The 22,466-nt window shown below is 45.1% G+C and overlaps 1 protein-coding gene across 1 annotated transcript in view; it reads right to left on the reverse strand.

The window, feature by feature from the left end:
* CUNH10orf90 (chromosome unknown C10orf90 homolog) overlaps positions 1-22,466 on the reverse strand; it is a 209,549-nt gene that overhangs the window by 70,409 nt on the left and 116,674 nt on the right. The window lies entirely within an intron of this gene.

Below are 22,466 nucleotides of genomic sequence, written 5' to 3' on the forward strand. Positions count from 1 at the left end.
AACGCGCTGCAGGTGCCGTATAAGGGAGGATGTTCCTAGGTGGTTGACGTCCCTACCCCTACTTATTTCACCTTTACATATGGTACATATGGCAAGACAGTTGTTGTCCGGATTTGGATAGAAATATTGCCAGACCAAAGAGGTGGAATGTTTGGTCTTCTGCCCAGGCATGACCGTGATGGGCTTTTTCATCCCACGGACAACAACTGTCTCCCCCGGAGCCTGATTTAAACAAACCACATCACCATCAGAATCCTCCTCGCCAACTTCCTCCTCAGCGCCAGCTACACCAGTATCCTCATCCTGTTGTACTTCAACAGTGACATCTTCAATTTGCATATCAGCAAGTGGACTGTGGGTGCTCCTTTCAGCACTTGCAGGGGGCGTGCAAATGGTGGAAAGAGCCACCTCTTCCCGTCCAGTGCTGGGAAGGTCAGGCATCGCAACCACCACCACACTTGGACTCTCTTTGGGGATTTGTGATATCTTCTTAGAAAGCACAGTTCTTCGCTGTGCTTTTGCCAGCTTAACTCTTTTGATTTTTTTAGTGGGAGGAGGGCTTCCATCGTCATGTGAAGCTGAACCACTAGTCATGAACATACTAGGGATCGACCTTAGCCGTTCCTTGCCACTCCGTGTCGTAAATGGCATATTGGCAAGTTTACGTTTCTCTTCAGCTGATTTAAATGTCTTTTTCAAGGTCATTTTCCTGAACTTTGCCATTTGGGATTGTATGTGCCCTCTACTATGACATTGGGCATCGGCCTTGGCAGACGACGTTGATGGCATGTTATCGTCTATGTCATGACTAGTGGCAGCAGCTTCAGCACTAGGAGGAAGTGGTTCTTGATCTTTCTCTATTTTATTTTTATCGGAGAAAGTTTGGTCCTCCATTTATGTTATATCGATTTGATATATACGTGCGGCTAAACACAGAAAATAAATTTTTTTTTGGTTCGGACTGGAGTGTACTTTGTGGGTTACAGCACCCTTTAACGGTCAAGCCAGCCGGCCCTTTACTTATGACACAGGCGCACTCTTGGCACTACTTTGTTGATGCACGTGCGGCTACTGCGCACACAATTCACAAACACAGAAAATAATTTTTTTTTGGTTTGGCTTTGGACTGGAGTGTACTTTCGGGGGTTACAGCACCCTTTAACGGTCAAGCCAGCCGGCCCTTTACTTATGACACAGGCGCACTCTTGGCACTACTTTGTTGATGCACGTGCGGCTACTGCGCACACAATTCACAAACACAGAAAATAATTTTTTTTTGGTTTGGACTGGAGTGTACTTTGGGGGTTACAGCACCCTTTAACGGTCAAGCCAGCCGGCCCTTTACTTATGACACAGGCGCACGCTTGGCACTACTTTGTTGATGCACGTGCGGCTACTGCGCACACAATTCACAAACACAGAAAATAATTTTTTTTTTGGTTTGGACTGGAGTGTACTTTCGGGGGTTACAGCACCCTTAACGGTCAAGCCAGCCGGCCCTTTACTTATGACACAGGCGCACGCTTGGCACTACTTTGTTGATGCACGTGCGGCTACTGCGCACACAATTCACAAACACAGAAAATAATTTTTTTTTTGGTTTGGACTGGAGTGTACTTTCGGGGGTTACAGCACCCTTAACGGTCAAGCCAGCCAGCCCTTTACTTATGACACAGGCGCACGCTTGGCACTACTTTGTTGATGCACGTGCGGCTACTGCGCACACAATTCACAAACACAGAAAATAATTTTTTTTTTGGTTTGGACTGGAGTGTACTTTCGGGGGTTACAGCACCCTTAACGGTCAAGCCAGCCGGCCCTTTACTTATGACACAGGCGCACTCTTGGCACTACTTTGTTGATGCACGTGCGGCTACTGCGCACACAATTCACAAACACAGAAAATAATTTTTTTTTGGTTAGGACTGGAGTGTACTTTCGGGGGTTACAGCACCCTTTAACGGTCAAGCCAGCCGGCCCTTTACTTATGACACAGGCGCACGCTTGGCACTACTTTGTTGATGCACGTGCGGCTACTGCGCACACAATTCACAAACACAGAAAATAATTTTTTTTTTGGTTTGGACTGGAGTGTACTTTCGGGGGTTACAGCACCCTTAACGGTCAAGCCAGCCGGCCCTTTACTTATGACACAGGCGCACGCTTGGCACTACTTTGTTGATGCACGTGCGGCTACTGCGCACACAATTCACAAACACAGAAAATAATTTTTTTTTTGGTTTGGACTGGAGTGTACTTTGGGGGTTACAGCACCCTTTAACGGTCAAGCCAGCCGGCCCTTTACTTATGACACAGGCGCACGCTTGGCACTACTTTGTTGATGCACGTGCGACTACTGCGCACACAATTCACAAACACAGAAAATAATATTTTTTTTGGTTTGGACTGGAGTGTACTTTCGGGGGTTACAGCACCCTTAACGGTCAAGCCAGCCGGCCCTTTACTTATGACACAGGCGCACGCTTGGCACTACTTTGTTGATGCACGTGCGGCTACTGCGCACACAATTCACAAACACAGAAAATAATTTTTTTTTTGGTTTGGACTGGAGTGTACTTTCGGGGGTTACAGCACCCTTAACGGTCAAGCCAGCCGGCCCTTTACTTATGACACAGGCGCACGCTTGGCACTACTTTGTTGATGCACGTGCGGCTACTGCGCACACAATTCACAAACACAGAAAATAATTTTTTTTTTGGTTTGGACTGGAGTGTACTTTCGGGGGTTACAGCACCCTTAACGGTCAAGCCAGCCGGCCCTTTACTTATGACACAGGCGCACGCTTGGCACTACTTTGTTGATGCACGTGCGGCTACTGCGCACACAATTCACAAACACAGAAAATAATTTTTTTTTTGGTTTGGACTGGAGTGTACTTTCGGGGGTTACAGCACCCTTAACGGTCAAGCCAGCCGGCCCTTTACTTATGACACAGGCGCACTCTTGGCACTACTTTGTTGATGCACGTGCGGCTACTGCGCACACAATTCACAAACACAGAAAATAATTTTTTTTTGGTTAGGACTGGAGTGTACTTTCGGGGGTTACAGCACCCTTTAACGGTCAAGCCAGCCGGCCCTTTACTTATGACACAGGCGCACGCTTGGCACTACTTTGTTGATGCACGTGCGGCTACTGCGCACACAATTCACAAACACAGAAAATAATTTTTTTTTTGGTTTGGACTGGAGTGTACTTTCGGGGGTTACAGCACCCTTAACGGTCAAGCCAGCCGGCCCTTTACTTATGACACAGGCGCACGCTTGGCACTACTTTGTTGATGCACGTGCGGCTACTGCGCACACAATTCACAAACACAGAAAATAATTTTTTTTTTGGTTTGGACTGGAGTGTACTTTCGGGGGTTACAGCACCCTTAACGGTCAAGCCAGCCGGCCCTTTACTTATGACACAGGCGCACGCTTGGCACTACTTTGTTGATGCACGTGCGGCTACTGCGCACACAATTCACAAACACAGAAAATAATTTTTTTTTGGTTTGGACTGGAGTGTACTTTCGGGGGTTACAGCACCCTTAACGGTCAAGCCAGCCGGCCCTTTACTTATGACACAGGCGCACGCTTGGCACTACTTTGTTGATGCACGTGCGGCTACTGCGCACACAATTCACAAACACAGAAAATATATTATTTTTTTAGCACTTGGGGGGAGCACCCCTGATGGACAGAGCACCCCCTGGACAACACTACAGCACTCCTTTAGGACTGGGACACTGCACAGGACTTTGGAGTGGACACAGCCCCTATGGAGAACTGACTGCACAACACAGTCCAGCCAGCCCCTATGGACTTTGAAGTAGTGGACACAGCCCCTATTAACAACAGCAGCACAGCACAACACAGCCAGCCCCTATGGACTTTGAAGTAGTGGACAACAGCAGCACTACACTACACTACACTACACAGCCCTAACTCCCACCCTCCCTCTTCACTGTCCACAGCCGAGTGAGAAAATGGCGCCGACGTGTGTACCTTATATAGGATCCAAAACCCGCGAGACTCGGAAGGCGGGAAGATGACGTTTTGCCTCGATTTCAGATCCGAGTCAGGCGGGAAAAGTCGAGCCTGACTCGGATCGGACTCGGATCGGGGGGGCTCGGGGGGGTTCGGATTTCAGAAATCCGAACCCGCTCACCCCTACTTACAATTGCTTGGGTGGTTGATGAGGCACATTAGCAAAGTAAAATGCATAATAAATCTGTATTAGCCCACAATGAGCACCATGCTAAAGTGTATGCACATCAGACTTGCCGACATTTAGCTCCCTCCTTCCGGGAGGGAGCTGTCGGGCTTTCAGAGCAGGGGGCGTGGCGCGTCAAAGGGGGCCGGACCCGGCAGCGACTCGTCATTGGGGGCGGAGCATGGGGGCGTGACAGCACGATCGCGTCATCATGGCTCCGCCCCTCTTCACAATGCCGATATTAATGGCATTGTGGAGCAGGGGGCGGAGCCACGATGACGCAATTCAGCGCGAATCGCGTCACCAGCTCCCCCGCTGCCGGGCTTTATACTTACAAGTTCGTGGGTTGCAGACACGTCGTCGGAGGTCGGGAGACTTGCCTGCCTTCCCGGGAGCGGCACCCGATTTTCGGGAGGCTCCCGACCAAATCGGTAGGGTAGGCAAGTATGATGCACATATCATTGCACAGACAGACCACGGACTACAATTCCCAGCACATCCCTGTCACAGCCAAGAAACAGTGCCTCTGTGTGTACACACCGTGTAACACATGGTCCGTAGGAGTTGTTAGAGATTTACGCGCACGCGCAGTGGCAAAGCATCGCTTGACAGCTGCCTTGCCTGCGACTTTACATCAGTTAAAGTGATATTTACCTTTCATTTAACAGTTCAATTAATTGAATATCTCCTTGAAACACATTTTTCATCATAGTACTGTAATCTCCATGTTCATGACTAAACGTAAAGAGGTTGAAATCATATATTCCCCCTATGAGTTGGGGATAAGGCACAATCCATCAAGGCTAGACTTTGTTTCCCAGCAGCCTGTGATCTGTCTGGCGCACAGCTCTACACATTCCCACACTGAGCTGCACAATGTCAACTTGAAGACACTGGAAAAAATGGATCACAGAACCGCTTTATATTGCTGCCAGTTGTCTCCCACTAGTAGGAGTTATACTGCTCAGGAGTATCGGTGAAACAACATATGGTGTATAATGGGGCTGTCTGTTGTCAGCCCAGTGACAAATCCAGTTCAAATTCCTTCATCTATAAAATAATAGACATAAATGAATAACACACAGTGAGCATTATGGGCTGACGGTCAAACCTGGGATTTACAGAGTTTGTGGATTGTCTGTAAGATATAAACATACTGGGCGGAATTCAAATATTTCCTGCCCCCATCGCACCCGACGGAGCTATTCAATTGTTTCTCCTGTCGGGCGCGATCAGTTATCAGCGCTCCATTTCAGCTCGCAGCCCCAGGGGGGCGAGAGCTGAAATGTGCGAAAAGTGACCTGTTTCGGCGCCCAAACATCACTTTTCGCGGTCGCGCCCAGCACTTTGGTCGGGGTAGCTGCGTTACGCGGCTAAACCCGACCACTTTGGGCGCGATTAGCGTGAAAAATGGCAGCAATTGAATAGCGGCCCGCGATCTCCAGTCACTTTAGACGGGAGATCCGGACCGCGTAAACAATTGAATTCCGACCACTGTATACAGTTGGTCTGTTCTAAGTCCATGCTTGCCTACTTTTGAAAAAGCATTTCAAGGAGATTGTGATAGCAACACTGCTACATCTTAGAGGCGTGCCATAAAATTGATTTACATCTATATGTAAATGAGCCCCAAAGCAGTTAATATCTACTTGTTGATGAAAACACACTGATACTTTTCAGAAAATGCATGTAGATATAGGGATAATTGTGCCTCATAACCAATGCAGGGAAATGATACTAATGATCCCATTTGAATGCATAAATCTCTGTTTTTTTATATAACAGCTACATAATGGGGGTAAGGTGCAATCAGGGAGATTGCTAGACTCTTCAGGGAGACAGGGAGATTGCTGCTATGTCAGGGAGTCTCCCTGACAATCAGGGAGAGTTGGCAAGTATGTATAAGTCTAATTTACCCAGCTTCATGTTCACCAGTATATGGAGGATAAATGATCCTGTGGAGCCCATCATTTGTCAGTCGTATATTCACAAGGTAAATATAATAAAAATAAACAGGAATACTGTATATGGGAATCGGTATTAATCACCGTCGGACCTAAGCCCGGCGAATGAAATACTGATGCCGGAAGGCCGGCAGCTGAAGATCCCGACTGCAGTAAGTAACACCCCTAACCCTCCCCTCTCTCCCCCCAACCCTCCCTTAGGGGTGCCTAACCCTAGCCTCCCCCCAGGGATTCCTAAACCTAACCCCCCTCCCCGCACCCTAACCTTCCTGGGGGCGCCTAAACCTACCCTCCCCACGGTGGTGCCTGACCCTAGCCGCCCCTACCCCTAGCCTAGACCTAACCCTCCGGGGGGGGTGCCTAACCCTAAGTCCCCCCCCGGGAGTCCCTAATCCTAACCCTCCCCCCCCCGCGGCTAAGCACCCCCGACGCCTGGCTTACCTACAATCGGTAAGCTGGGTGTCGGGATTTGGCATGGGGCTGAGGATAGGCGTCGGTATGTAGATGCCTATCATTAGTCCCATGCCGGGAAACCACAGTCGGGAAACCGGCGGTCGGCATTTCGACCACCGTCTTCCTAACTACATCCCCGGTATATGACACATGAATGACTAGAATTTCCCTTAATGATAGATGGCTAGTATTACAATAGATATGCAGTCTGTTGAATAGCAGCATTATGGAGCCCTTTTGTTGTATGTCTGTTGCTGTTGGTTTATGGGCAGTGAACATACAGCCCAGTGTCTTACAGTAGCTGTGATTCTTCTGTGGACTTCATGTTTTCCTTGTAAGGGCAATTAGAGTAATGGTCTTCCTATATACCCCCTTCTGTTTCCCTTCTATCTTTCCAACGCAACACTTTGCAAAGTTAGACAAATACTGTATTTCCTCGATGGTTACTGGACCCTGATCTCAGTTGCTCCACCTGGCTTCTGGGAAGGTTTGTCATTTGTCTAGTACATTCTATAAAATGATAGCTCAAACTGGATTGCTCTATATAGGTAACTTCTCCACCTGTTCTCTTTAGAAAGTTTGATCATTCTCACTAGTTCATACTTGCCTACTGTCCCAGATTGTCCAGGAAACTCCAGATTTTTGGGTGGCTCTCCTGGACTCTGGCAACATTAGGCAAGTCTCAAGCAGAACTTTGATTGCCGTCAGCTCGGAAAGTGGGTGGTCTGGGTGGCTTGATGATGCAATTTGTGCTGGGCCAACGATGTCGTAATCGTGGCGCCACGCTCCAGCACCTAGATGCCGCCTTCTGCAGGAGGTAGCGAAAAAGGTATTTGCCTCATATCAGCCTACACTGTGTCCAGCCTTTTCTTGACTACTGTGTGTTTTACTGCTGCCTGTTCGTAACCTTTTGTAGTTTGGCTTGTCTTGTGATTTGGAACTCTGTTAACCATCAGGCTTCTGGTGAGACTCCCTTGTGACCAGAAAACTGTTGTCTTGCAGTCAAATCCAAGTCCTATACAGTACAATTGTTTTTATTTTTACTTTGTAGTTGAAAATAAGAATTTAACCTTTTTGCCCCTTGAGAACCAACAGAATCTTCTGTAACATTGTCAAAACAAACGCAATCTGGCTACTCCATTCGATTGCCAGACTAGGGGGTTGTCTGTTCAGTGAGTTGAATGAGTGACACAGGTCCTCAGCTAGTGGTTGGTAAGTGTTGCAGTCACTGCCAGAGCACAGGGCTTAGGAGACAGCACTTTTGCTCCCCTGTGGCACCAGGTTTGTATTGTAGGGTGGCTGTAATGGCACCTTGTAGCCTAGAGAGCCACCTGGAGCATCTTTATGATGCTCCTGGTGCATTGCTCCTTCCTGGTTCTGGTGGCCCGCACCCCCTCATCATTACATCGTGACTTCATATGTTCACGGGCATGGGGCCAGCACCAGGTAGAATATTGTCTTGCTACGGCCCTGGAGTGACACCTATATAATAATCCAGGATGTTCTGTTCTGTCTGCCATACACAATGGAAGACTGAGGCGTGCTTCCCCCCTCCCCCTACCAGTGGCCTGGGTTTAAGTGGGACCCAGCGTACAGTACAATAAATACAAAGTACCAGTATTCTATAAAGAGACAAAGGAGTTTATATAATTAGGAGCGTAAAGCCATATCTCCAGAACATACGGATACATTAAGACAGAGGGTCTCATTCAGACCCGGTCGCAAGCGCCGATGCACTCGCTACCGGGTCGATGGTTAGCCCTGCGCACACACAGCAGCCGCACTGCGCGTGCGCAAGCCCCGGAGCGAGAGAGAAACTCTCTCGCTCCGGAGCTCACTACAAAAGGGGCAGCTGTCGATGGTGATCGACAGCTCGTTTTGTAGGCGGGCCGGGGGGGTGGTTTCCAAGGTGGTTAAGGAATGCCTACTGGTTTGTGGGCGGCCGCACTGACATCATCAGATCAGAGCAGGCAGCTCCCTGGGGCTTGCGCTTGCCGAGACCCAACCTTAGGGTCTCGTCGCAAGCCCCGATAGTTGCGATGGTGTTCACCATCGCGACTATCAACCTGGTCGGTCGCTAAGCTGTGGGTAGTAACCCACAGCTTAGCTAGCGACCAGGAGGCCGCATTAAAAAAAAGGAAGGAAGCGGCCGCCCTCATTCGGAGAGAGCGATCGCTTCTTGCGACCACCTCTGAATGAGGGCCAGAGTTTCCCAAACTCCGCCATTAAGGTCCACATTTTAAGGATTTCCATACTTTAGCACAGGTGAATTAATTAGTACCTCAGTCAATTTGATTTACCCTTTGGGCTCAAGCATGGATATCCTTAAAACCTGGACAGTAATGACAGAGTTTGGGAACTTCTGTATTAAAGGGTCTTCCCCAGTGATAGACGTCCTTTTTCCAAAGGTAACCCATGCCTGTGGTTTGCGGCAGGATGAGGATGATGATAAAAGAAGAAAATAAATGAAAACATTTAATTTTTTTTAAATTTAGCTATGGTATTTAAATGTTTTAATTTTTAAAATACTTTTAATCTAATTTTTACTGTTTTCTTTTTTTTTTTTTTTTACTGCAGTAGGTGGAACTGAAAACTTTGTGCATGCATGAGACTGACCTGGCCAAATTGTAAGTCAACCCTTACCGCCCGGGCCAGTATCATCCAGGCAGCCGAGTATTGCTCAACTGCCAGAGGAATATTTTAAAGAGAGAATCCGGAAACAGGTAATTGTCTATTGCCATTTTAAGAAGCAATAGAATATAGGCCTTATCTGGTACATTTTAATGCATAGACCCCAGGATTACTCAACTTTAGTTTAACGACAAAAAAGATCCAAGTCACATACTGACAGAAGAGCTCATGGTTTTAAATTCCAGCAAAAATTTGCACTTTCATAAAAATCTCTTAAAATTTCACTATTAGATGAAGTATTAATGATAAGAAAAAGTCTGCTCTGTAATGGAAATTGAGCAGTGTATTAATCTTCAGTAGAGAAAGTTAATCTAGCAGAACTGTCACTCCCCGATGGTTTTAGTCCTGTTTACCCCTTACTTAATTGAATTGGTTTTTGCGGTTCTGTATACTGACAACTGAGTGAAATTTAATGTATCCATAACTTCATTGCTCTGTAGGTCTAATGTAACAATAGGACTCTAATAAAAATAAGAATTTGAAGAAAAATGTATAATAATATGGGAACATTTTTGGTCTTGAAATACAATTACTTCAGTTTTGATTCATGTAAGGAAATGTGAATATGTTTATTGACATTTTAACATTTAATTTATTTAACTGCATTTATTTAATTTTATAAATTTAGGCCCTCATTCAGAGCCACTCGCAAGCGGGCGCACGTACGTTAGGCGTACGTACAAAAATATTTAAATTCAAGGGCTCGCTCGTATTTTCGATCGCATCTAAAAATCCTCCCCAAACTCAGACGACCCCTACTCTAACTAACGAGCGTGCGAAATAGCGAGCGTACATCCCCGAAATGGCTTGAAGGGAACGCACGCACAAGTATAAACCGGAAGAGGCCATGTCAGATGTCGATTACCTGCTCCTTTATTCTGCCTACCTCCATCAATCGTATCATGCCAATCAATGTATCAATTAGCTTAATGTTTTTTTTTTTTCAACACAATGCAAGAAACTTTACTCTTGTCCGTGTTTGTGTTTACCCGCAGAATACGTACGGCTTAAACATTCGCTTTTATTGCTCAAAAATCATGTTAGCCACAATGAGACAATTGTTCTATTGCTGTGGATCCCCGCATATTTTCCGGGGTTCATTTCTTTATTTAAATTTGCTTACGCATGTCACTGTATCAAGCCTATCATAACTCTCCAGAGATTTCTGGCCCTGTCGAACACATGACTCATACACTAACCAATCAAATTGCTCCTGTTAATTTCCAAGCTACATTAGCCAATCAGAAATTTTTGGCACACTTTATCAAAAATTAATTTTAAGAAAAACACCATTGCCATCATGAGAGCCTCCGCATTCACCAGGCGCGAGCTGCTGGTGCTAACGGAGGTGCTGGATCGGCGTATCACCAGCCAGCCTCCACCCATCACCAACCGGCAGAAGCGTTCCGCGTATGCGGAGGCACGGGCCCGCCTGCGCTCCTTCGGCTCACGCCGCAACATCGGCCAGCTGGAGCGCAGGTGGTCTGACCTGCAACGGCGAACGCCCCGCTTGCTGGCATGCTTTCGCATGCAGATATTGGAAAGTAAGTGTTATGTATTGTGGTTTTCATGTTTGTCTTTGTGGGGCAAACTGCGTGTGCATGTTTTCATGTCTGTCCTATTTTTTCATTCTCATCATATCTGCGTGTGCATGTTTTTATGTCTGTCCTATTTATTCATTCTCCTCATATCTGCATGACCATGTTTTCCCTCTATTTCTGATATATTCATTCTACTCATATTTGCATGTTTTTTGTTGGTGGTGGGTGATTTTAAAATGTTATTTGGGCAGGATTTGGCCAGAAACTAACCACAATTTGTTTGACATCTTTTAGGGGGACAGGCAAGACTACGCCGTCACCGTCCGGCCAGATGGCGGTCCCGCCCACTCTCACCCACCCCCAGCCAACACTCCACCCCAAATAATTCCCCTATTCCCCCCTCCTCCCAAGCCTTCCAAGAGCCTCTCCCGGAACTGTCGGGCCTCCTTCCCCTCCGTCCCCCTTCCCCCTCTCCTCCAACCACCCCTCTTCCAATTACCCCCTCCCTGGAGTCCGTGATAACCCCGCCCCGTTCTTTGGGGAATGAAGGCTCCTCCGAGGATGAAGATGGAGGGACTTCGGGATCTGCCGTTTTGGCTACCGGTATGTTTTTCTTTTGCGTTTTTTTTAACCACAAACTGTTTGTATGTAATCATGTGTCGTTCCTTTATTCGTGATTTTTGGGTTCTTTTTTGATGATTTAGCAGTTTGCCTTTACCTCTTCCTGCTGATTTCAACATACACATATCACACCTGTGGGTATTTCTACATAGGCCTTGTAATTTTTGCAGCACCCCTTTTTTTTTAAATTTTGGTTTTGGAGTGATTTCGTTGTGTTTTTGTTTTTTTAATGTGGATTCCCTATTGTTTGATTAATCCACACACTTTTCTCACCCACAGAGGAACAGAGGCGTCGGCAAGAGGTCCAACATTGTGTGGCACACATGCGCCAAAATGTAATTGGGGTGCTTGTGGCCCTTGACCGGCTGTCTGGCATCCTTCGGCAGTAGTTTTTTTTTGTTTTTATCTTTTTCAAAATAAATTGTTTATTTCTAATATACGTTCTGCCTCATTCGTTTTTTCAAAACCAAAGATAGTTAACCCTGACATAAGTAGACTGTTCCTGCAAGGTTTTGCATTTTTTAAAAATTAGATTGGGTTTTGTATTTGTATGTAAAACACCCTCAAGAAACACATAACAGTAACAATGTCATTTCCCTTTTTGTGTGTAGTGGCAATTAGATATTTCTACATTTTACAGGTTCCTAGTTGGTGGGCAAGCTGCTTAGGCGAATCTTACAAAGCCAAATGATTGGACAGGCTTCCTTTTGGTGTGGGTTGGGAACCTGAAAACATATTTAATTTTTGCTCGACTGGCGTCAGTACTGGATTACCCCTTAGTCAAATGTAAGGTGTGTTAACCTGGTTAAACTTGCTGGTAACGTCCAAAAAAAGGAAGAACATTTAACTCTCCAAACATTTATTCACAACATAACTGAGAAATCAAAGTGGTCACTCACAAAAAAAACACACAGTGAGAATCTCAAATACAACACATACCCAATAAAAAAAAAACCAAAATAAACAAATCAAGAACTGGTTGAGGAAGGACCATGCCAAAATGATTCCACAAACATGGCGTTGCGATATGGGTTCCAGAATATATTCCCAAAATGAGCAGATCCAGGTTTGGTAAGGGTAGCATGAAGTAGTGAGCGTTGTAGTGCCAAAGATTATGTGAACAAACCGAAGATGTTGAAAAAAAGAAAACAAAATTAGATGTTCGCAAACAAACACAAACACATTAGGTTAAAACACTGTTTTGTTCAAACTTACCTAAAAAATCTGGCCACCACATCATCGCGTATGGCCCCCCCACATACTGACCTCCGACCAACCTCGGGGGGGCCATCCTCAGGTAAGGCATCCTCTGGCTGCATTGGGACACCACTCCTTATGGCGATGTTGTGAAATATCCCACACAGGACCACAATTTTCGACACCATATCCGGCAAATACATGAGCTCGCCACCAGAGCGGTGGAGGCATCTGAATCGGCCTTTTAAAAGGCCGATACAGCGCTCCACCACTTGCCTGGTGGCTGTAAGTGCCGAATTAAATGCACTTTGTGGGCCTGGTGTGGGAGCCAAATAAGGAGTGAGCAGCCAGGACATGCAAGGATATCCACTGTCTCCTATGGAAAAGAATTGACAACATCAGGAACACTGTGTATCAAGCTTAACATTGTTATGTACTAAAGGTCTCCACTTACCCAGAAGCCACGCATCACCAGCTTGTAGGTTGGTTAATTTGTGCCATATCCCTGATTGCCGGATGACGAAGGAGTCATGTGCACTTCCGGGTAATTTAGCATTCAGGGACAGGATCTGGAGGGAGGCATCACATACCACCATTACATTCAGGGAGTGATAGTGTTTCCTGTTTCTAAATATGGCCTCCAGCCGGGCTGGAGGCTGAAGTGGTATGTGAGTACCATCCACAACCCCTATGATGTGTGGGAAGGCAGCTATTTGGTAAAAATTGGCCTTGGCCACACTAAGGGCACCCATATCCAAAGGCATTTGAATAAAATGATGGAGGTGCTTGAAAAGTGCCTCCATCACTGCCCTCAGGATCCGGGAAAAGGAGGATTGGGAGATGCCCGCCACTATTCCCACTGTTGTTTGAAACGATCCTGAGGCACAGAAATGTAACACCGCCATAAATTGCGTAAGTGGTGGTATTGCTGTTGGACTGTCAATTTGCCGCTCAAGATCACTTTCTATTAATGAGAGAGTGTCTATGATGATTTTGGGAGGTAGACGGTAGCGTCTTAAAACCTCATCATCGGGCATTCCAAAAAGGGTGACACGTGTTCGAAATATCTGGGGCCTTGCATGCCTACGATGCCTACGCCTGGGACGAGATTGAGGTTGGTCGGCTTCCGGGAGCATGGCCAGAACAATCCGCCCCAGATCAACCTGAAATTCAAAGATTTTAAAGTAAGGCTTTTGACCCACCCCAAAACTATATTAAAACAACTTAGCTTGATGATACCATCCATTGCTGCTTACATGCCGGGGTATTGTCATGATACGTCCAAACTGAAAATAAACACCAAAATTACTTGACACATTTCACTCTGTGCATTTTTGTTTACAAATTTTGTGCTAGACCAAAGTTAAAATATGCCAAACACCCATTTAGCAAAACAGCAAAGCGACATTTAACACAGTACATCAAAATGGGTCGAAATGTTGGCACAAAAAGCGAAAGAGAAACCACCAAAAAGTTAGAATGATTATTAAGCTGTTAAAAATGCGCTAATTAGTTCGCTAATACAAGTCCCAAGAGTAACTACTAAAAATGCGCTAATTAGTTCGCTAATACAAGTCACAAGAGTAACTACTAAAAATGCGCTAATTAGTTCGCAAATACAAGTCCCAAGAGTAACTACTAAAAATGCGCTAATTAGTTCGCTAATACAAGTCACAAGAGTAACTACTAAAAATGCGCTAATTAGTTCGCAAATACAAGTCCCAAGAGTAACTACTAAAAATGCGCTAATTAGTTCGCTAATACAAGTCCCAAGAGTAACTACTAAAAATGCGCTAATTAGTTCGCTAATACAAGTCCCAAGAGTAACTACTAAAAATGCGCTAATTAGTTTGCAAATACAAGATAAAAAATGGACTTACCAAGAGCAAATATATGAGTCAAAATCAAAAGGTCTTTTGGGTCGAAAATAAACAAAATCTAAAATAGAAGAAATTATGGATCCCAAAATTTTAAAAAAATAAGAAACACAATGAAACAACAATTGAACAAAAGTTAGACTTCACAAAACTTACCAAATCAAGAAACGAGGTCCCAAAAATATAAACCAACAAAGATAACGGAAAAAAAAAACGCAAATCAAACCAACAAACGAATCTACAACCGCCAACTCCTTTCTACGCAATCAATAAACTCCAGCCAAGATAACCTCCAACAATCCAAAAACGCCACCTCGACTTGAGACACACCAAGCCATAAATAGTGTTTCGTTTCCCGCACAAATTAAGGAAGGGATCATAGGGCCGCACAATCAATGATGCGGCCGCAAAATAAGGACGCATGTATAAATACGTCACGAAAACACATTCAAATTCTGGTGTATTTCTTGTTTGGACCTCAGACATGGCGACAGACCAGGGAAAAAATGCCCAAGAGTCAGGCGGTAAGTCTTTCATGCATTTTCTATCAACGATTAATTTGAAACATAAGATTAGGCAAGTTGTGATTTTGTGAATTCTGTAAATTTACACAAATAGGTGAGGAGGATGACATGGAAGAGGCTGCTGGGCCCAGTATTCCGGCCAAAGCGGCCAAAAAAAAAAGGCAGCCACATTTCACAAGAAAGGAGATGGAGGTTTTGATCCAGAAGTGTGTGGACATCCTGCCACAGGCAGACAGGAATATGAGTCTAAGCCAGAAGTGGAGAATGTGGGAAGAGGTAGCCGTTGCTGTCAATAGGGTGGGTGATTATGTCCGTCTAGCCCGGGATGTCAAACGGCGGTAAGTAAACCCTTGCCCCCCCTAAAAACAAACCCCATTTTAAACCAAAGGATAATGGCTTCCATTTTTTCCCACAGATGGGGCGACTTCAAATATCGCTTTAAACAAAAACTCGCGGACAGGGCTAGGCATGCAAGGGGGACAGGTGGGGGTCCCACCCCTGTGTCATTGGAGTTGACAGATTTAGAAGAGCTGGCACAGGGGTGTGTGCAGCCTGTGGAGGTGTTTGGCGTGTCCAACATGGATACGGACATGCCAGACTTTGCGGCTCCTCATGTTGTCCCAGGTAAATCTTTGGATGTCATCAACTCTGAAATGTTATTGTGCCAATATGTAGATTGTAATGTGAGGCTTTACTCTTTTTTCCTGACAGAGACACAGGCGGATGAGTCTGCTCCAGAGGGGAGCCTTGGCCGCCGAATTTCTGCTGGCTCTGCAGGGGAGGAACCAGTACATCTGGCTGAGGACCCTGCAGAAGCCAGTCCAGGACAATCCCCCTCGCAGGCAGTGGCCCTCCTCACAGAACTCAATTTCAAATCGGATTCCCATACGGAGATTCTGCAGAGGATGGACGCCAGTCTGCTACGGGTGGCTGAGGCCCTGGAGCAAAATGCTGCGGCCAACGAGACCATTGGTCAGGCCCTGGTGGAAAATACCAGGGCCAACATCCGCATCGCCAATGCCCTGGAGCAGCTCGTTCGCCAGCACATGGTGGAGCCGACTTCCCTTCCTGCCGGAACATCAGGATCCTCCACCTCTGGCACAACATCAGCCAATCCTCCAAATGTGCCTAGCCCTGTGCCTAGTCCAGAGGCCACAACATCTGCCTCTGGACAGGCCAGCCCGATGACATCCCGGACCCGGTCTGGCGCCCTCCCTCCCCCATCCAAACGGGTGAAAAAACGGTGACAGCAATGGTGACTTTTCCCACAATCCTTCTGTGCTTGGCTCATATTCCTTTCGGGTCAAAACTTCCCTCTCCTTTCTTGTGAAATGTTTTTATTTTTTTGATGTATGTTTATGTCAACAGTTATGTTGGGCCAATTTGTTTGATTTGGGAACATATCTTTGGGCAAAAAAGATGTCCCCAAAATTTTTAAAATAAGTTTTTTTGTTTGAGCAATAAATTGGAAATTAAACAATGACATTGGATTGTGAAATTATTGTACAAATGGGTTACATTTAATCCTGGGCCAAAAGGCAAAAACTCGGCCCAAAAAAAAAAAAAAAAAAAAAAAAGGGCTCTTTAAGGAACGTTTAAAAATTCATATAATTCGGCAAATTCAAGAGGCACAAATAAAATGGTGCGAAACTGAAAACATGATGAAATTATTGTTACAATAGGCCCTAACCACCAAATTGCTGCCCAAATAAACCCCCCCAAATGTACGCAAATTGACTGTGTCATCCTGACATTAGCAGCTCTGAGTTCCACCTGCGTACGTTTTGTGCTATCCCCAAAAACTGATTTCAAAACACATACCAAGCCGGTTCTCAATCCAACACTAATTGCTTTTCTGCCCGCCCGCGATTAATCGCAACAACATCGTGGAGTCCAGGGACGGAGGAGAAGGCCATCGCCAATGTGGTCGAGTAATCCAGACCCTAAGCTGTGCGAGCATTTGGAAGGGAAAGAGGATCATCCAGTGACGTAGGAGTCGGTCCGTACACATTTTACGCTCGCATCTGCTAATGTATGTACGCCCCAAAAACGCCTCGCCACGCCTGCGTTTTTCCATCTCCACCCTCGTCAACACCCTAAAACGCCCTGTTCTGTCAATCACATTTGACATGTCACTTCCTGTACGCTATTTTAGGAACGAGTCCCAAAAAACTCGCAATCTGCAGTACGCAGTGTTACACCGACGCATGCGCGGTTATTCAACATCGGAACGCAACGAGCGTACTGCTGTTAACGAGTGGCTCTGAATGAGGGCCTTAATTGCAATGTGAGTAAACTCCCAAAAAACTATTTTCCTTTTTTTTCTTTAACTATATAATACAATAAAATATGTTAGTGATTTTCCACAATTTTAATACTGCTTGGGCACTGGCAGTCATTCCGATCAGTGTGAGTACCTGCATTTCTCCTGTGTTCTGATCCTCTTTACTAACCGATTGCTTTAATATTTGATACTATTTTAGCACATTCACAGTGTAATTAATTACATATAATAATTTCCATAAATGTAACACTATTTCTTTGCGGCTTAATACACCTTACAAAATGTCTCTACAAAATGTCCAAAAAATTAATATCTTATGCTTATTATAAAATAGTAGTCAGTACATAGTTTAGGGCAATAAATATTTTGATAAAATACTATTTATATATCTTTATAAGTATGACAGCAGATCAGTTCATTAATCTGGGGCAATGTGTTCAGTGTTTTATGTAGCTTTTGAAATGAACATTACAAAACTTTTTAATTTCTCGAAAATATATTTACTGTATATTTTTTAGCTTGACAGGATTGTGGTCAAACCACTGTGCGTGTACTGTAGTCTGCAGTTTGACCAATAAAGTAAATCCAGAATTTAAATGTTGCCACTTATCTTGTGTTATGTTAATTGTCAAATCAATAGAACAAATTAGTTTGTTCACATTGAAAAGAGTGTTTACGCCTTGAACATAAATGTCCAATAGTACAGAGATTTATGAGAAGTTTTCCCCAGTACAGAAAATGTCAGAGGTTTAAACAAAAACTATTTTCTCAATTTACTCTAAATTTGAGCATTATTTTTATTACATTATCCTGACAATCTGTGCAGCCTCTATATTTCAAGCACCTTCTTAATTATATACACTTCCATTTTCTCATTGCCATTTCCATTGTCTAATTACGGATCAGATGGAGATCAAGATGTCTGATCCTACATCGTCCTTGCATGGTAATAGGAGAATTAGATCCCCTACAAAGCTGTAGCAATGTCATGCCATGCAGATAAGAACCGTTAGCCCTCTCTCTAAGAAAGGAGACAGAAGGCATTTTTATATGCCTTGCGTAATTTAAACCTCAAGGGTAGGGTCAGCACACAGCTTGTAGCAAGGGGTTAATGTTTGTTAAGAGGTTTGTCTTTAAGTAATGTGTTTTGGTCATGGCCTATTAGGGCCATGTGGTTGAGTTGTTGGAGTGTTTAGTGCTTCATATTACTATTCCTGCTGCTGGGAGGTATCTGACCTTAACCACCCTCCCACCCTTGCCTTTTTTTTAGTTATTGTCAGCTTATTTTCAGGAAAGAATGGCAGCAGTAGCTGCCTTGATGTATGTCTTAAGGTGCCTTCCCCACCAATTCACGTTTTATGCTGATTCTACTCTACTGCGGCCATCGGCATTGTCCGTCCAGGTGGGCTTTTTGTGTGTTAAGAGAAGGGGAGTTTGGATAACTTACATTGTTGGTGATGGGCTTGCAGTAGGCCCTCATCTAGGCATTGAATTGATGGTGATGGGCTGGCATTTAAATCCCATCTAGGCATTGAGTTGATGGTGATGGGCTAGCAGTTGGCCCCCATCTAGGCATTGAGTTGATGGTGATGGGCTAGTGGTTGGCCCCCATCTAGGCATTGAGTTGATGGTGATGGGCTAGTGGTTGGCCCCCCATCTAGGCATTTAGTTGATGGTGATGGGCTAGCAATAGGCCCCCATCTAGGCATTGAGTTGATGGTGATGGGCTGGTAGTTGGCCCCCATCTAGGCATTGAGTTGATGGCGTTTGGATGGCAGGTGAATCCCATCTAGGTATTGATGATGTCATGGGCTGGCAGGTGTCCTAATCTAATTTGTTTGAGTAGAGAGTTATAGTATATGGGCCATTATTTCTTCACCAACATACCTTTTCCTCATTTTAACTTAGATAAATAAATAATGCTGACCCTTTATCCTGCCAATACTGTATGTCTCAGAGTCGTCATTCTTAGATAAGTTAATAACTGTTTACTTGTGTATAAATGTGGGGTGACATCAGCCAATAGAGAATTTGAAGCCAGATCAGTTTGCTCCCTTAGAATAACAAATCAGCTTCTAGCTATTATTTATCTAGCACATTTAATAAAATTATAATTTAACTCTGATTTGTTGCTATGGGCAACTTCTCCACATAACAAACAAACAGATAAAATTCAGGCGCATAAGTATTACAGTTAATAAGAATGAAAAAGGTGGTTGTGTAACTTCATTGTAATTTTCAGCTACTCCTACAAGAGTAAATCTGTTATACTATATAGTATTGACTAACTTTCAATAACAAGGAGTGCATAGAAATTACAAATTGAAAACAGTTTTTAATCTGGAATAAATCCACATACACATATATAAAAAATAAAGTTGCACAATAAAAATACACAGTAAAAATGTATTTAAATATTCAATAGTAATTTAAAAATGTGCTCTTAAAAAATTTATTTACTGTAGCTAGAACTCTGTCTAATGAAAAGCAAAATAATGGGAACAGCCAATTAATGTCCTTAAGACAAAATAAAGTTCAATCGCCTTTGGAAACACGTCTCATCCTTCTCTCCAGAGAAATACCAACTATAATTTGTTTACATCTCCACTTTCCTTATAGTCAGTGTCTTTATAGACATCCAGGTTAGCAGCCCATAGTAGTAAGTAGTATTACATGTATTATTAGGAGGAATGCCACAATCTCCTAAATTGCGATCTTACCACTGCCGCTGTTGGAAGCAGTGAGGGCTCTGCTTGCTCTGCTTCCACAGTTCGGGACTGCACACTGATGGTAGGACAGCAGATTCACTACACAGGAGGGAGTGAGGTGATTACTGCATTTGTCCAGCTGGTGATCGGGAGACCTGTTGCTTTTGTTAATACAAACTTCATAGGTGGCTGTTTTGAGACGGGATATCCCTGTTCCTTAACGCATTTCTCCGCTATTAGGGGTAGCGGTTTCTTCAGAAGGTAGAAGGGGGTATCTGGCGCCTCAGTTCCCGCGGCCATACTGCATGACCCTAGGGCCCCTCAAGAGTCCGATAATTGAGTCTCAATGCAATTCCCAGCGGTTGCGACACTTGCATATTTTACTGAGCTGCTGCGTACAGGATCATAGCCACAGTGGCAATAGCGTACCACTCTGAATCAGGCCCAATGAGTCCCTACAGAATTTTATCTTAATTAAAGCAGATAAAAAAAAATTCCCCATATTTGTAGTTTTTCATCTGTATATAGTATACGAAGCGAAGGCAATGACCATCCACCTATAATGGTTTCAAATGAACCGTAGTCCATCTGCTGCAAAATTGCTAGGCTACACCCTTTTTTGTATGCAGGGCAACGGTAAATGGATCATACAGCACCTCGCAACTGCTGGGCAGAGAGGTACAATGAAATCCTGATTGTGGTAGCAAAAAAAGCCCTTAAATTAGAGAGAACTGTCCTCACAAATTCAGAGTGGAGTGAGGTATGGTAAAGTCTACAACCATTCAAGTGCTCCCTGAAAACTCACCTTTTCAGACAAGCTGATCAGATTCCATAACCACCCACATAACCTTCATAGCTTCCCTGTCACAATTGTGTGATTTGTTTGTAGACCCGAGCTGTAGTTACTGGTAGGCGAGGGTTCAGGAGTGTGGACAGTGAAACTGGGAGGTTTGATGTAGTTTCGACTCATGGAATGATAACTGATTGGTTGAACGAAGACCAGTATCTGGGAAGTTGACTGAGACCCATGTTAGAGGTGCAGAATCTAACATGCTGGTGTTTTTCACCAGTGACCCCAGCAAGGGGATCTGGACTTAGCTGCACTCGACGTGCAGGTCGCGCTCTCCTGCTTGGGTTTTCCTATACTGGCTTGAGACTGAGACAGTGAGGAATACTCTGGATCGTAGAATATATATCTGTTTGGACCGGAATGGGACCGGACTGAAAACACCAAAATGGAACTGGACTGGATACACCGGAAAGGAACCGGACTGGATACACCGAAATGGAAGCAGACTGGTTAAACCAGAATGGGACCGGACTGCCTCCATGGGAATGGTACTGGACAGGATTACCGGGATGAAACCGGATAGCAACTGGAGCCAGCGGTTCAGCGAGATGGTAATCTGCATTGAGTAGCACAGAATTCTGCAGGAGCTCAAACAGCATCTCACAGCTAGGCTGAAGACAACATTGCACTGGCAACTTGCACAGTGCTGGGAACTTCCTTAAATATCCTGGGTTAAATCATCATTGGTCCAGTGTGTGTACAACTGCTCCAAAAAGCAACTGTCTCCGCTATTAGTAGCACAGCTACAAAAGCAGCTATGTTACTTACTTTTCCCTCTTTTGGACACTCCGGGCCATAGGTGTATTTAGTGTATAATGGGTACGTAAGTGGGTCCCCCATCCTACGCGGCACCATCATCCCAGTGATGTCTTCTGCAGAGTGAAAGCAAAGACTGTAGCACTTTGCCAGAGCCTTTGCTATCCTGTGTGTATGCTCCATCTTCCTGAATATCACTGACAAGATGGAGCCGCGTAGAATGGGGGACCTGCTTGTGTGTACCGTGTAGGTTGTGGAGTGGTAGTCAGCTTTAAGCTTTCCCCTAGCCCCAGCAGCAAACTAATGCACAACCATTAGGAGAATCATAAGGGTGCTCTGGGAGCCCAGTTTCTTCCCCTGGTGCCGGTAGCCAGGCAATATCACAAATATCTCCTGCCTAAATCAGAGATGTGCGGGTCCGGATTTCTGAAATCCGAACACACCCGAAATTAGGGGTTCTGAGTAGAACCAGGTCAAGGTTCGGATTCACTTTTGTGTGACGGTTTGGACCAAGGGCCTGATTCAGACCTGTTCGCGAGGATAGAGCGCTTGCAAGCAGGTCGATGCGCAAGCCGGAGCCGGCTCCGGCGTGCGCATGCGCGATACCAGGCCAGCAATGGGTGCTGCGTCGCTACGGGTCTCGCACCCAAACGGGGCGGCTGTCGATTTTGATTGACAGCTCGCCCCATTTTGGAGGCGGGCAAGGGGGGTGGCTGGCCAAAAGTAGGCGTTCCCGAAGGAACGCCTGCCGTTTGGGGGCGGCCTCAGTAGTGAGCTTC

Source organism: Taudactylus pleione, unplaced genomic scaffold (genome assembly GCF_031769625.1).
Source record: "Taudactylus pleione unplaced genomic scaffold, aTauple2 ptg000034l, whole genome shotgun sequence".
Lineage (NCBI taxonomy): Eukaryota > Metazoa > Chordata > Amphibia > Anura > Myobatrachidae > Taudactylus > Taudactylus pleione.